This window comes from Hippoglossus hippoglossus, chromosome 14 (assembly GCF_009819705.1).
Source record: "Hippoglossus hippoglossus isolate fHipHip1 chromosome 14, fHipHip1.pri, whole genome shotgun sequence".
In the NCBI taxonomy this organism is placed as follows: domain Eukaryota; kingdom Metazoa; phylum Chordata; class Actinopteri; order Pleuronectiformes; family Pleuronectidae; genus Hippoglossus; species Hippoglossus hippoglossus.
The window spans coordinates 10,828,985-10,844,241 of NC_047164.1; positions in this window are offsets into that span (position 1 = coordinate 10,828,985).

Here is a 15,257-nt window from a genome sequence, read left to right on the forward strand (position 1 = left end):
TGTGGTGATCTCTGAATTTTGCAACTCTGTCAGGTCCAATAACCACGAGATACTTGATCTAAATAAGATTTTCTTTTCTCTCTTTTTTTTACATTTGATCTGTAATATCAGTCATGTGATATCACTGTCAGTATCAGCAGAAACTCTGTTGTCATATTTTAGTTTATATTTCCTGCACCATCTCACTGTTTGAATTTCATGGTTAAAGTTGGCAAGTCTCAAAGATTTCAGTCCTGGTTAATTTGACGACTGAATAAATTTAGTTCTGAATCTCGGAAAAACTAACTTTTGAAGTTTTGATTATGTGGCAATGATTGCCCTTTTCCCATCGTTCTGTGAGAAGGTGTGATCTCGAAAGTGCATTCCTGGGAGCAGGGGCGGGGTCATATTAGCTTATTCATAGATTCCAATCTCGAAACGAAGGAAGGTGAATAGTTACATTTAAGCAATTTGAGGACAACGACAAAACCAAAATTTTGAATACTTCTAAGGAACAAATGTTATAAGCTACTGGAGAAGCTCTTAAAATGAAAATCCTGGAGACTGCCACTTTGAGATATTGTTGGTAATGGATAAATACACGACTTTAAAGTTCTCCAAATAGTGAGCTGGTGCATGGGTCAGAAATAAAACTCTCCCCCAGGTGTTGGCATGAAAGTGACTTCACAGAAATAAGCTGGTGGGCACCTTGCGTGTAATGGCAGGTCAGAAACACACACCTACACACTGCCATGAATTTCTCGACTTCAGCTGAAAAGCTGGTCAAAGGCCAGCGCTGATTGCTGCAGGTAATTGGAACATCGCCCGCAATTCACACAGCAGCCATCGACCGCACTGACATAGTTGTAAAATTTCTTGGAAAGACATCACTGCACTGGCAGGGCTGGGTTCCTCACAACTTCCTCAGCTGCGCAAACATCACGTCCAAAGCTTTTTATAAGCAGAGAGGTAGTTTATCCTCCAATAACATGAGGACCTTGGAAACGTACAAGACAATTTGTGCTCGGTTTGAGCTAAGTAATTAAAACAGATCATTAAATTCCGGGTGGATGAAAGAGTAAGATTTTCTCTATTTGAAGACAGAGAGTGATGTTTGCTCAGCAGTGGTTCTGGGGAATCAGAAGGGGCATCAGAATGCTGTTAATAGAATATCTCTCTTCCTCTGTTGTTGCCCTTTCTGCCAATAGGAGTGGTTTGAGGCTGTCGTCAGGTCAGTGAAGCCAGGATTGGCCAATGGTTCAAAATGGAATTTCACGGCCCAATAATTTGGGAACACAAAAAACAAAGTCATATAATCTGAAAAAGATTGATGAAGTTCAAATGACGTTATGTGATCGAGACTTGCTCGTGCTTCCTGTTTCTGACATCAGCGACAGTCCTCGCTTTGTTGTCCTACGCCAGCCGTGCAAACCCACCCACTTACCTACTGCTGGAGTTTATATACATCTACAATAATGTACAATACTGTTCAACTACTACTACTACTACTACTACTACTAGAGACATTTTAATTTTCCGTCTTTTGAAAAAGCCTTTGCAAGCTGTTACATTTATTTTTCTTTTGTAATGCTATAGCTGGCCATCGTGGCTTGTATCAAACTAGAAAGCTGACTCATTACCTGGTTCCTCTGTTTTGTTTGTTTCTGGGTTGTTTTTTTTTTACTGGCGCTTTGCTTTCCTCTCTGTTACAGCAAAGTTATGGCTTCAAGGTCTCAACATCCACACACTGCACAGATTGTAGGTTTAGTCATATGAACACGTCTCGCAGGCGGAGCTGCTGTGGAGGCAGAAACGAGCTCAATTGTGGGGTTTAATGTAAACTGGTGGAGTCAAAGAACCACAGTGATTGGAATAAGAGGCCGTGTTGAGTGGTTGCATCAGTACAGTCAGTTTGACAAAGTTGATAAAGTGAAAGTATTAAAGCCATATATGACAATTTTTCTATGTTGTATAAAAAGCCTGGTCCACCTCCTGTTAAGTAAAAAGCCGATTTCAAGATTTAAAATGATCAGTTGATTAATCGTTTACATGTATTCTGTAGCTAAAAACAAATGTATTACTGTGTTGATTATTATTCCACAGGCCAAAAACATGAAGGTTAGGTTTATTGGAGACACAAAGTTTCCCGCTGTCAGCCGGCGTTTGACCCTTAGAAGTTAAGCTGTATAGCTAAGGAATGGATAGATGGACAGGTTTATTATTTCTATGTATACGCCTTTATTGTACAGTGAATGTAAAGAGAGGACAGGAAATAAAAGAGAAGAGACAGACTGGTAATGCCATTCAACAAAGGTCAAGGACAGGCTATGAAAGAAGAATCTTTTGGTTCATGTTCATCCACGAGACTAAATCGTAGATCAAGTGTACGTCCTAAACTACCAGTTTTACCGTCTGCCAATTTCTAAGGAACACATAAATCAAAGGAAGCCTCGGCCAAGGTTGCTAACGATTAATCCTTCTGTCTGTTAAATGTGAAAAATGTTTTCAGAGCCGTCTTCCTTTAATCCGACCAAGAGTTGAAAATGCCAACATTTTCAGCTCTTGGATGACAGCAGCAGGAACCAGAGAATATCTGCAAAATGTTCAGTTATCTCAACTCTTCACTCGAGTTAGGAATGAATCAACTGATAATTATCGGCTTCCTGAGAAGTTAGACCTCTCTCAGCTTTAGAGAGGACATCACACAGAGCAGCAGAGTTTGTGTTCAAAAAGGAAACCTGAAGAATCACAATTCAAATAACTTCCTACTATTTTTTGGTTTTTCTTTCCCTCGGCCATTTCAGTTGGCTTCGATCCAACATCACTTAACTAGATTCCCTGTGTTTCTGGCTCCACCTTATAAAGTTCACCACAATGAGACGACTTCTGCTTCCAGAGCCGATCCAAGAAAGGTTTTTAAGACTAGTTTCAGTCTTCACAAACTGCGAACTGTACTCTGCCTCCACCATCTCCCTCCTCCCTGCTCGCTCCTGCTCCCCCACCTCCTCCTATACCAGCAGCTCCGTCCCCTCCACCCCCTCCTATGGTGTCCCCTCTGTCCACGACTCCTCTCTCGTCTGGTGATCAGCCTCCTTGCCCGGCACGTGGCTCCTTTTTAAGTAGAAGAAGAAAAATGATGTCTGTAGCTTTAAGGACAGATAATGACAGGCACGTGTTGTGGAGGTACGTGTGAGGAGGGGAAAACATTGCTTTGCTCTGGCCTGGAGAGAGAGAGAGAGAGGGGGGGGGGGGGGGGGGGGGGGGGGGGGGGGGGGGGGGGGGGGGGGGGGGGGGGGGGGGGGGGGGGGGGGGGGGGGGTGGGGGGGGGGGGGGGGGGGGGGGGGGGGGGGGTGGGGGGGGGGGGGGGGGGGGGGGGGGGGGGGGGGGGTGGGGGGGGGGAGGGGGGGGGGAGAGAGAAGAGATGGATAAAAAAGAAAGACAGAGGAGGGAGACGTTTACTGAACCGGAGCCAGGGAGGCAGACAGGGAAAGAGTACAACTTGTTCTTTCCCTCTCGTGTTTGCGGCTTGTCCGCGCAGTTAACAAGCAGCTAATATCAACAGCAAGGCCTTCCTTCTCCCTTTCCTCCATCCCTTCATCTCCACCTCCTGCTCGTTTTCTCTCTCTGTTCTCCATCTCTTCTTTCAGCTGGGTCTCAATCCAAGTATTTCCTTCACAATCCATAATAACAATGGAAGCAGCGAAGCAAAGCAGTCGGGTAAAATGTGCATCAAATGGCACAAACAGCCTGGAAAACAATTCAGTTTTGTTCCAGAATATTTCTTCACTTCCAATATAAATCACCCTCTGATTAATTCAACCAACAATTCATTCAATCTTTCTATCTGTGTATCCAAAGCCTGATATGACTTATTCCTCTGTGCTACATGGATCTTCATCATTGTCCAAGTACTAAACAAAAGAAAACACACCATCATTGTAACTTCTGTTTCTCCACAACGTGTAAAAAAGTCTAGATCAAGTTTTTGCAACATGCTCAAACATTAATTTAGACATGATCACGATTTCTGGGTAGAATCACTGTCTTGAGTCATGTTTCGGTCCTTACAGCAATTTGTTCAGGGGGTAAAAAATGGTAATGCTCATGATTTTATTGTTTGGTTTATAGTTCTCAGTCCTACTTGGTGTGATAAGTAGGTGTTGTACTTCCATTGGATTTGTTGAACTTAAAGTGAGACAAAAAAAAGAGCAACACCAGCTTTATTGGAATGTTTTTCAAATTTGAATGCCAACTCTTTTTTTTATTTGTCATTTGATATGTAACCTGGACGGAAACCTGGCTCGAGGTGCTTCTACGCTTCCTCCCTGACAATCTGAGAAATGTATTCAACCTCCGTTAAACATCTGGTTTCACCATTAGGCCTCCTGGGAGGTTCCGACCCTGCTCACACGTATATCACCGCAGATAAATTGAAGTGTAAAATCCTCATTGAAGATCCATTCGCCGAAGCTACCCACTGATGGTCAGAACAGCATTTGGTCACATTAAATTTAAGCTCAGCTGCAGCACAACAAAAGGCTGAGGGTGGGAATGTGTTTTATGGAGGAAACTGTGATTTCACCACCAGCACCGGAGACACTTGACTCCCTGGTGTAAATGTAAACTGGATAAATTATGTCTAGACACAATCTGGATTTGTTAAGAGGCCCTCTGCACTGTATTTCTGTCTCTGCTCTGTCTCCCACTCGTAACTTCACCCGCTCACATCTCTGTTTTATTTTCTTCTCCTGATTTGCGACTTTCTTTTTCCTCACTGGTCTTTTCTGCTTCCGTGACCAGACTTCTTTTTCAATCTCACACACAAAAAGCTTCTTCCTCAGAGGCAAATGTGTAGTTCTATGCCTCCATTATTCAATCTTTGATTCATAAATGGGAGCAATAGTTATTTTTGTTTACTTAAGTTGAGGAAAATTCAGCCGTGGTCTATGCTTTTATTCTGAAAATACAGCGTGTGTCTTTGGACGGGTCTGTGGTTGCAGGAGCCTCAGGAATGAGTGAGCGTACACGAGCATGAATCCTGGATTATGTGTTCTTGGCTAGAGAGACGCTGTGGGTTAAAGTTAGTTTAAAGTGTGCAGCGGGTCAGCTGCTCCTCCAGTGAGGTTTCCGACCTCTGGCTAAAGTCTCCCCTTCTTCTCCTTCACTCCTCGTCTTCCTCCTCTCATTCATCCAGAGAGAAGTTTCTGTCCGAACCCAGGGGCCACAACTACAGGCACGTGCTCAGTAAAAGCAATGATCGAACCTGAATAAACATTTTCTAAGTTTTACTTTGAAAAGCTACATCTGTAGCTTGTGCGTTTTCAGTCACTACATTCATTGTTTCAGGTGATTTAACAGACACCTGTTAAAACTTGCATTGGAAATACGAGGTGAAAATTTGCTCCGCTTGCTGTCTGAGGACACTTTAAGTCATTCCACGCTAAGACTGCAAAAACATTTTAAACACTGTTTATGTGAGAAAATGATTTGTGAGGAGTTGTGTTTAAACACAGACAAAGTCACAGTTCAGTTCTCATTTATAGGTTGTTCTGGTTCAGTCTGACTTAAAGGAAACAAAGATGTGATCACAGGACAAACTGCTGTGACATCGATCGGTCACGTTTTTATAATTGCAAAGTCCTCTAACAAAATTCGACATAAACACGTAATGATAACCTGTGTGTTGAGTGAGTGGATACGTTCAATCACACTATCAATTACAGAGATGGTCATCTTCACTTTTACTGTCTCACGGCTCCCGATCAGGCTGACATCATCGTTTTCATCTTAAGGCTGTTTTTAAAAAGCTTCACTTCATGTGGACAAAGAGCCAAACCAGATTCAGCCGGCTCACTGTGGATGTGCTCAGAAAGCGTTTACCTCTCTCCTCCTTGTTTCTTCTCTCCTCTTTATCATTACCCGTCTCTTTCTCTCGCTTGCTCGAGTTTTCTGTCTCACTCTCAGCTCCTCCATTCTTTATCTTTTCCTCACCCTCTCCCTATCACCCCCGTGCAGTGCAGTGCAGAGCAGGCAGTTTCTGACTCTCCTCTCCTCACCTGCGATTCTCAAAGTTGTTCTCCCTCGGGTTTAAAACCCATTACGAAACATGTATTTCTGGTTTGCAAATCTTCATCATCACAACTTTTTACACCTTCTCTTGTAAGTTTAATTGATAACACTGCTCCTCTCCCTTCGCTCTGCTCTCTCGTCATGATTACATATTATCGGTTATCATTCTGCATCTTCTTGGTCGTTTTCAGGCACTATTTGAATACCAATCAGCATCATCCAATCAGAGCAGAGCTGGACACGCGGCTCCTTCCCCTCCTCGTCCTCCTGTCGTATTCGCCCTGATAACAGGCGTTTAACCCTCCGCTGCTGTGTCCAGTTTCTCCTCCACTCTGCATCGGTTCTTCAATACAATAATATGAATGTTGCAGGAGTTAATGCTTCTGTGTTCTTTGTTTCAAAGAATGTTGTGCCATTTGTTAATAGCAAAGAGAACTATTGAACATATATGAAAAAGAAGAGCTATTTTAAATTATTTTTTGGCTTTTTTTGCTATATTTATTTTCTTGTATTAGAATCTTCTTTGTAGGAGGGAAAAATCTAAAAATGTATTTTTCATTAGTGCGAAAAACCTATTTTCTTCCTTTTTGTACAATTTCGATGTTTTAAGCGAGACTTTGAAAAGCAATATGATGATGATGATGACAATGTTTCCTGTGACTGTATCTGCATGCTGTTTCTGTTGCCTTAATGATGGCTGCATCCCACTATGACCCCACCCACCCCACCTCCAACCGGACCCCCCCACCCACTCACCCAACCTCGCCCCCGCCACCTCAACTCCCCCCCTCATCTAATGGAGTCCTAGTCCCATCTGATCCAGTCCAGACCAATCCAGTCCTGTGCAGTCAATAAAGCAGTGCTTTCTGTGTACACGCAACTCTCGGCCTCTCATCCTTCTTCATCACTGACGTCTGCAACTTTTTTGCATTATAGCATATTCATTATATATTTACTTATTTTAAGACATATTTGTAAATTAAAGAACATGTGTTTGGATCAGCAGAAAGACATTTTTTATATAACACAAAAAAACTACCTTGGATATGTTTTTTTCTAAATTCTCAGGTATGAGCATTTAATACAAATAACTTTATTTATATAGTAACTTTCAAAATACAGTTACTAAGTGCTTCACAAGTTTAAAATGATACGTAAAAGCTAAAAAGCACAAAATTTGAAACTATTAAAGATAAAATATGACAATATATAATGTTATTGAAAATAAATATATATATATATCCTGTAATTAGATCTGCAATCCCCCAAAAAAACGATTGTCAAATCATTTTTGAAGCAGGTATGATGTTGACCTTGCTTAGGAGAATAAGCACTAGAATAAGAACCAGAATTAGCAGGCAAATATTTACTAATTGGCACCAAGTATTGTTGAGGCTGATGGAAATGTCAACAAACTCAAGTGCTGAATGATTTTAAACTGGCTAGTTTGGTTTTATCAAAGTATAATTCACGAGTTGGACATGAATTCCATATTTCCTGTCAGTCTGTCCAGAGTTGTAGAGACACTTACTCAGACCACAAATGTTCTGAAATAAAAAATCTGAGGGGTGCCAAAGTCAAGGATTCACCATCTGGGGACCATGAATGTCTGTTCAAATTTGATACTTATCCACCATTGAGATTTCACAGGATGTGAAGGATGACAAAGACGTTAAAACTTCAGCTGTTGTTGATATAAAATAAAAGTCTCTGGTATTACAAGAGTCATTAGGATTCCTCTTCTGGTCACCACAGATATCATCTGTTTTTTTTTTTTTAAACACCCAAACCTAATGCACCCGCAGCCTCTTCCTCAGTGAACAGACTATAGTATTTAAACATAGATGTTCTGCATGGCAACAACAAAATGAAATAAACTCTTTGATGTATTCCACTAGATGTTTTGAAAACTGCCCATTTTACTCTGTCTTTGTGACTCCCTGGATCCGTGCGCTGATCCCAGTGACGAGCACAGTGCAAATTGTGTTGTGTCTAAGAGGGTTATAAGATGTAAGAACAAAGTTTCACCCTGACTCACCCTAGAGCTGGTTTTTGACAAAACACAGCAACCTGCCAAGTAAGACCTTGATGGAGGAGTTGGCCAAGATCCTCAGGACCACTCCAACAAAAAAATAACTGCAGTGTTTTTCAATCATGATGGAATAACTGCTTGAAAAGAAATCAGGCTCTGCTGCAAAAATACCATGTAGGATCAGTGGTGTTTGTAAGGAGACAGAATGTGAAATGCAGAGCATGATGCAAAAGATTCTGTGGCCTGATGAAATACAATTCAAAACACTTGGCAGAGCCAATCAATCCTCTAATACCATCCATACCTCGCAGCACGATGGTGCAGCTTCAGCCTTGGCCAGAGAGAACAGGGAGACTTGGCCAGAGGTCCAGAGGAACAATGCAAGGATCCGGACTCAGGCAAATCTCGAGGAGAGCATGGTTCTGAATGCCAAAGGCCTGAGAGTGGAGCCAACAGATTTCTGCTCCAGCAGGACTCAAACCTGCTGCCAAATCAACACTGGAGTGGCTTCAACAATAAGAATGTGAAAGTCCTTCAGCCGCCTCAAACGTGAATCCAGAGAAAAGTCTGTGGAAAGACTCGAAGGTTGTGCCGTTTCGGGAAAATCCAAATTTGCCAAAGTGATGCAGATGTTTCCAGGGATAAGTTAAGAAGAGCTGCTCCCACAAAGCATCATCTCACATTAGAATGTCTTTAATGCTGCATGAATCAAAAGATTTAGATTAAAACAAGTGTGTAATATGAAGGGGGTCACTCATTGTAAGGTAAGTAGGTGGGTGGGTAGGTAGGTGGGTAAGTATGTAATTAGGTGGGTGGGTGGGTAGGTAGGCAGTAGGTAACACAGCTTAACCACATTCAGCTCAGAAAAGCATGTGGATATATTCAAAAGTGAAGCTGACAGATCCCTGACGTTGTGGCGTGATCGTGGGTCATTAGTATAACTACAGCCGATCGAACCACTCCAGCCTTCTCTGGAAAAATAACATTTAGATTACGAAACAAAACGATTTTCAAAATGGCCTCTGAGGAGAAGAATGAAAAAAAAGCTTTGTGAGGAAAGCCATGTGCATGAAGTCTATCCAGGTGTTTTTGCTTTGTGCTGCTAAATTGATTCCCATTGTAATGAATATGTCTGTTTGCTTGGCTTGTATCCAGGGTGTGTTTGTGTGAATCAGATAGATGAGAGAGAGTTGAGGTCTGTCGTATTATAAGGCAAATAAAAGTCAGCTGGAGGAGACAGTCTGGTTATGAAAGAGCAAAAACAGAGCCACAGAGAAAGAAACAAGGACCTAAAACAGAAAAAGACGAGTAGTTGATTTATCAACCTTTGTTTCTCGCTCCGAGGCCCTGAACTGAATGAGAACAGTCTGTATTTACTCTGCCTTCATTTAGTCCCTGTGAAAATAATTCAAGATAGATCCACTTCATATACATCACATGATTTCACAATCCTTCTGTACCAGAAAATACAGAGCTATGGATAAATGATAGAGAGAAAAAACAAGCCTAACTTATGACGCCTGCAATAGGTTTTCATTTTTATATCAGATTGAGTTAAAAAGAGAAATTAGAGATCCCTTATATGTGATTACAGGCTATTGTGCTTTGGTGATCCATACATATCTATCTATCTATCTATCTATCTATCTATCTATCTATCTATCTGTCTGTCTGTCTGTCTATCTATCTATCTATCTATCTATCTATCTATCTGTCTGTCTGTCTGTCTGTCTGTCTGTCTATCTATCTATCTATCTATCTATCTGTCTGTCTGTCTGTCTGTCTGTCTGTCTGTCTGTCTGTCTATCAATCTATCCATCCATCTATCTGATACTGTTTCCCTGGTGTATATAACGTCTCTGTCCTGTGAGTCATATTGTTTTTTATGGCTAACTGTTCTACCATGTGTCAGTGAGGAATGTGAAGTATCATGGATCATCAGTTAGCTCATTAGCTCTCGGATAAACACTCGGCTCAATTAGGAATGATAATAAGCTGTGTTTCAGTCCAAAAAGACACGAGGCAGAAAGTGCTTCCCTCTGCAATGTGACAAGTGTCTGGCAAAAGGAAAAAATCAGAATGTCAAGGAATCCATTTAACAGTCTTTTCTGCTGGCAGTCAGTTCATCCGACACATTGCTGAGGAATCAATAGATAGCAGAAAAGCTGTTTGCAGAAACAGTCGGCAGCTGACGTCCACCACCGTGAAGGCGTGAAATCCACATCAGTTTCAGGACGTCCAGGGAACGACAGGCGAAGGAGGCGGGTGGCTCTGCTGCGAGGGTTCGAACCATTCTATCTGTTGTGATGTGAGATACTGTCACACACACACACACACACACGCAGAGTGACAGCATATATACATCAGCAGATCATCATGGTCCTGACACAAGTAGCTACTCAAGCTCCTTACTGTCGGGCTCCCAGGGGATCCTTGTCAACTGCAGTAACACGTCATCCCCACACCAGCATCTTCATGTCTGGTGTTGAAACTGTCCAACAGCAGCCGGAGGCCTCTGGAGTTTTTAGTCTGTTACTGATGAATTATAAGTCATCTAGTTCATCTTAAAGCAACAAACATCGGACTCAGCTAGGGACTTGTCTTTAGAGAGAAGAGGAAGAAGAAGGAAAAAAAAGTCTAAGAACCCGTGGACATGAAAGATGGTTTGTTTGTGTTGCTCTTGGTCTGGCTCCAGGCAGCGAGTGATGCACTTTCCATACGAGAGGCCCTTTAAATACTTAGGAGAGTCAGAGGAGGGTGGAGCTGAGGTGGGAACAAGGGAGGACCACGAAGGAAAAAAAACAATACCAGATGGGTCGAGCTTGTGTTAAGAGATTTAATTTATCAAATACAAACCACAGGGGGATTTATGAGTCTTATATTGACAGTTTCAAAAGAAAGAGTTGTGACTTGAGGCTATATGTAAAGATGCACGACACATCCATGTGTCCCAAAAATATCCTGGATATAAATGCTGCCATCTTGTATTTTGGATGAGTCTGTCTCAGGTGTCAATCATGACATTTCCCCCCCATTTTTAGAGCATCAAATATCTGAGTAAAGCTAAACTTACTGTCAAAATACCCTTGGACGTGTATCGGTGTGATAAAAACTACCTAACGGGACACGTTTAGTTCAGTGAGTTAGAAAACGCAGACAGTTCCACTCGCAGAAGCATTTTGTTTCTTGGCTGCAGAGGGCGCTGTTGCTCAGTAAAAGTCACACAGTGTTGCTTTAATATCCTACTCACCAGATCAGCATTGCTTTATATGTGATATATATACGACCCAAACAAGACATATGTCAACGTGGGCTTTGGGAAATTATAAAGGCCATTTTCACTGCTGTCTAGATTATGGACAAATTACTTCATTGATTGATTGAGAAAATATCCGTCAGATTAAAAGATAGAAAATAGTCATGAAAATAAATAATTGCTGCCAAATACAGAGGACAACAACTCCAGTGGCAAATTAACAGATTAACAGAAGTTCCTCCTTCATCTATTACACAGTTTTAGTGAAATCTTACATCGCAGGGTTTCCTGCAGAGAATTGCGCTGGAGGCGTTCACCCAGATTAAAGATCACCTGCGCTAACATGAAAAATTAACACACATTTTTATAAAACATTACCCTTTAGGGAGTAGAGCAGAGGCTCTGCTTCACACAGAAAAGGCCTCACACGCTGTATATTTAATGAGTGGGACTATTGTTCAGACAGTTATCTGTTAACTGAATTGATCGTGAGAAGAGATATATCAGGTTTGTTCCTCCTCAGCTGAGAGACTCCCGCAGCATTTTATATTTCAGTCAAACTCTGTATCATCTGAAATAAAGTCTCATCTTACAGAAGAAATTATTACATTTTTATGAAATATAATATTTGACTTGTTAAGATTCAAAGCTAGTAGTGTCACTGCAGAGCAAAGGCCACGTTTAATAATACTCCTATGAAGTGAAGCAATGATTTACACAGTAAATATCAAAGTAATAAGGTAAACATTGTATCTTTATTGATAGTGAGATATGGGAGGTGATTAATCCATCAAATTCTCCAATTTAATTAAATTCAATCCATCCATTATCCTTAGAGGGTTGTGGGGGGGTGCTGATATTTGTCGAAAGGCAGAGTTCATGCTGGGCAGGTTGCCAGTGTATTGCAGGGCTAATACATAAAGAGACAAACAACCATTCACTCTCACATTCATACCTGCAGTCAATTTAGAGTCTCCAATTAACCTGACCCCAATCTGCATGTGTTTGGAACCGGAGTCCCCGGAGAAAACCTACGAAGACCTGGGGAGAACCTGCAAACGTCCCACGGAAAGGCCTCGACCAAACGTCATATTCAAACCGGGATGTTCTAACCACCACCCAGCACATAGTGCTCAAGGCAAGTGCTGATGTGTGAGGAAAGAAACACTGGGACTTTGGTAGTTTGTTAATCTCCAGTCGCTTACACTCTCCACAGTAAAGTCTGCACTAAGTGGAAGTTAAAGGGATAGTTCACAGAAAAATGAAAATTCACTCATTATCTCCTCACCACTATGCCGAAGGAGGGGTGGGTGAAGTGTTTGAGTCCAGGGGTAAACAGCATTGCAGCCAAATCCAATGTGCTGTAGCATCACTCCTTCCGGCAGCGGACATTGAGGCTGAAAACGTGGTGTAAATGTTGAATTTGAATGTCTGGGACAAGAAGTGGTCTCCAGGTACTTCAATTGTACTTAAACTGTTTACCCCTAAAACTCCAAAAGTCCTTTGTGGACTCAAACACTTCACCCACCACTCCATCAGCATAGTGGTGAGTAGATAATGAGTGACTTTTCATTTTTCTGTGAACTATCCCTTTAATTTAAAGTTAGTACCTGTCAGCTGTACTGTGGATTCCACTGGTCCTGATTTGATGCATTTTAAGCAGTGTCATTGTTAAGAACAGAATCTGACGTCACTGTTGTGTCATCCCTTTCCCTGCTGTCTGCCTGGAGGTGGTTTTCTCTGAGTATCAGAAAAAATTACAAGATCCAGAAAGACTTCCAGTATAGAGACCCTCAGTTGCTTTCCAGTACTGCCCTCTGGTGGCACGACATGATATGGCTTATTAGTTACAGTGCATTTTACCCACTGCGCCAACTGGCCACTATGAAGCGCACTGTTGTGTATATAGAGGGTTTTCTGCTTATAGACTTATAGTCATTGCCTTGGTGTTTTGTTTTTGTTTTTATTATCATTAGTTTGCGATGACCTTTTTTGGTGTATTATTATTGTACAAGTTTAAATATGATTATTGTCTTTATTTATTTTTTGGTGCATCCTATAGTATGATTTCTGAATCGTTGTTTTTAGGGTGGAGCCCAGGAGGACTAATGGGGATAAACAAATATACAAATAAGCTTCTGAATGCATTAAATCATTTGTCTTTTTAAGGGTTTCAAGGTGCCATTATACTTCAAATCAAATCTATACTATACTGTACTTAAACTTAAAGTAGTAAATAAATGAAGTAAGATATCAAATATGTCCATGCTATATACTCATACCAAGTGTTCACAAAGCAGTTCAAAGTTAGTTTTTTTAATTAATCATCCTTTGATTGAAGATGTCTTTCAACGGATGTAATGACGTCCACCTTGTCTGAATGAGAGTGTTTAGTTGCTGGTGTTTAATTAAAGCACTAATTCTGCTCTGAGAGTCCTGATGAAGTGAACCCTAATTATTGTGAGCACAAGGCCCACGGGCTTCATATGCTAAAATGTCATTAGCTTGAATTTTTCAATTACTACCCAGAACATTTTTTTTTTCCTCACATCGTACATTTTGATTTATAAGGAGGACTTGGACTTCAGTATTGCTGCGCTGGCAACATTCAGCCGGTAGATTAAGTGCATCAGGAGTGAGAGCGCTGCAGCCCCTGGGGGGAAACCTCTTTGTGTCAGGTTCATGAACTGTAATAATCGTACTGAGGGGGTTTCAACATTTTTTCTACTGTAGATTCTGTCTTCATTGCTGTGGTTTTACTATATTAACACAAAAACTGATAGTGTTTCAGATGAAAATGATAATTCTTAGATCTGATTTCACCTCTTGTAAAATCCCCTCATATACTTGTGAAGAGGGGGGGGGGTTAGGGAATTATGCTATTAGGAAATAAATTTGACACGTAGATGCAGTTGAATTTCTCTCCAACATCTGTTATGTTACAATACAGGAAGAGGAATAATTTCTACCTTCCTGTGTATTGTTGATACTTGGTTCAGGTGTGTGTTGAATACTGATTGGACGGGGGATAGAGGCAAAGTCAAAGTGAGGGAGGACACACACACACACACACATACACACACACACTTTCCCCACTTGTTTCTATAGTGTTGTCTGATCATAGGTGATAACTGTTCTTACTGTTCTTAACTGTCTTAAATTGAAGCCCTCCTGAAAATGCAAAGGTTTTAATGCCATGTGCGCCCCCTAGTGGCATGGTAGTTAAGTGCTTGAGGTTTTTAGAATATGTCCTATGTGTTTGATTCTGCTTCGAATACAAGTTGTGGATATTTTCAGCTATAACAGTCTGATAAATAACTGATTATTAATTTTTTATATTTTACTTGTGTATTTCCATCTATAGAGTGAAAAAGTGTTACTGTTAATTTTTTGATAGCTGTAGTTAATCCTTACTTGACAGAGTAATATTTTTACGATATAATACCCCTGCTTCTTTGCACCGTTCCTTCAAAATCTGTGTTTACTTGGGGCCACGTGTCATGTTTCATGTGTCTGAGTTGTTAGCAGTTCTATCGAAAGTGGTTTCCTCCTCTTAACTTCTTTTAAAGTGGTTTCAAATTCAATAATATTTCACAAAAAGGAAAAATTTAAGAATTGTCCAAAATCATATTAATTATATTTATGAAACAATGTTACTCTTAATAATCTCACTCATTTTTTTTGAGTCACTGCCTGCAGCCAATTCCCTATGGTATTAAAGTGTATATAAAATACTAATGTATATTAAGTGTAACTATAGCACTATCATTAATTGCTGCTTATGCATTGATGCATTAACAGTCTAATTGAAGTGGGATTTGTAATGAACTTGTAGTGGATTATTTTCCAAACTGTTGCACCGGATCATCACTGATCTCCACCAAAGACAAAAGTGACAAAAAGAATCAGTCTTCATTGTGG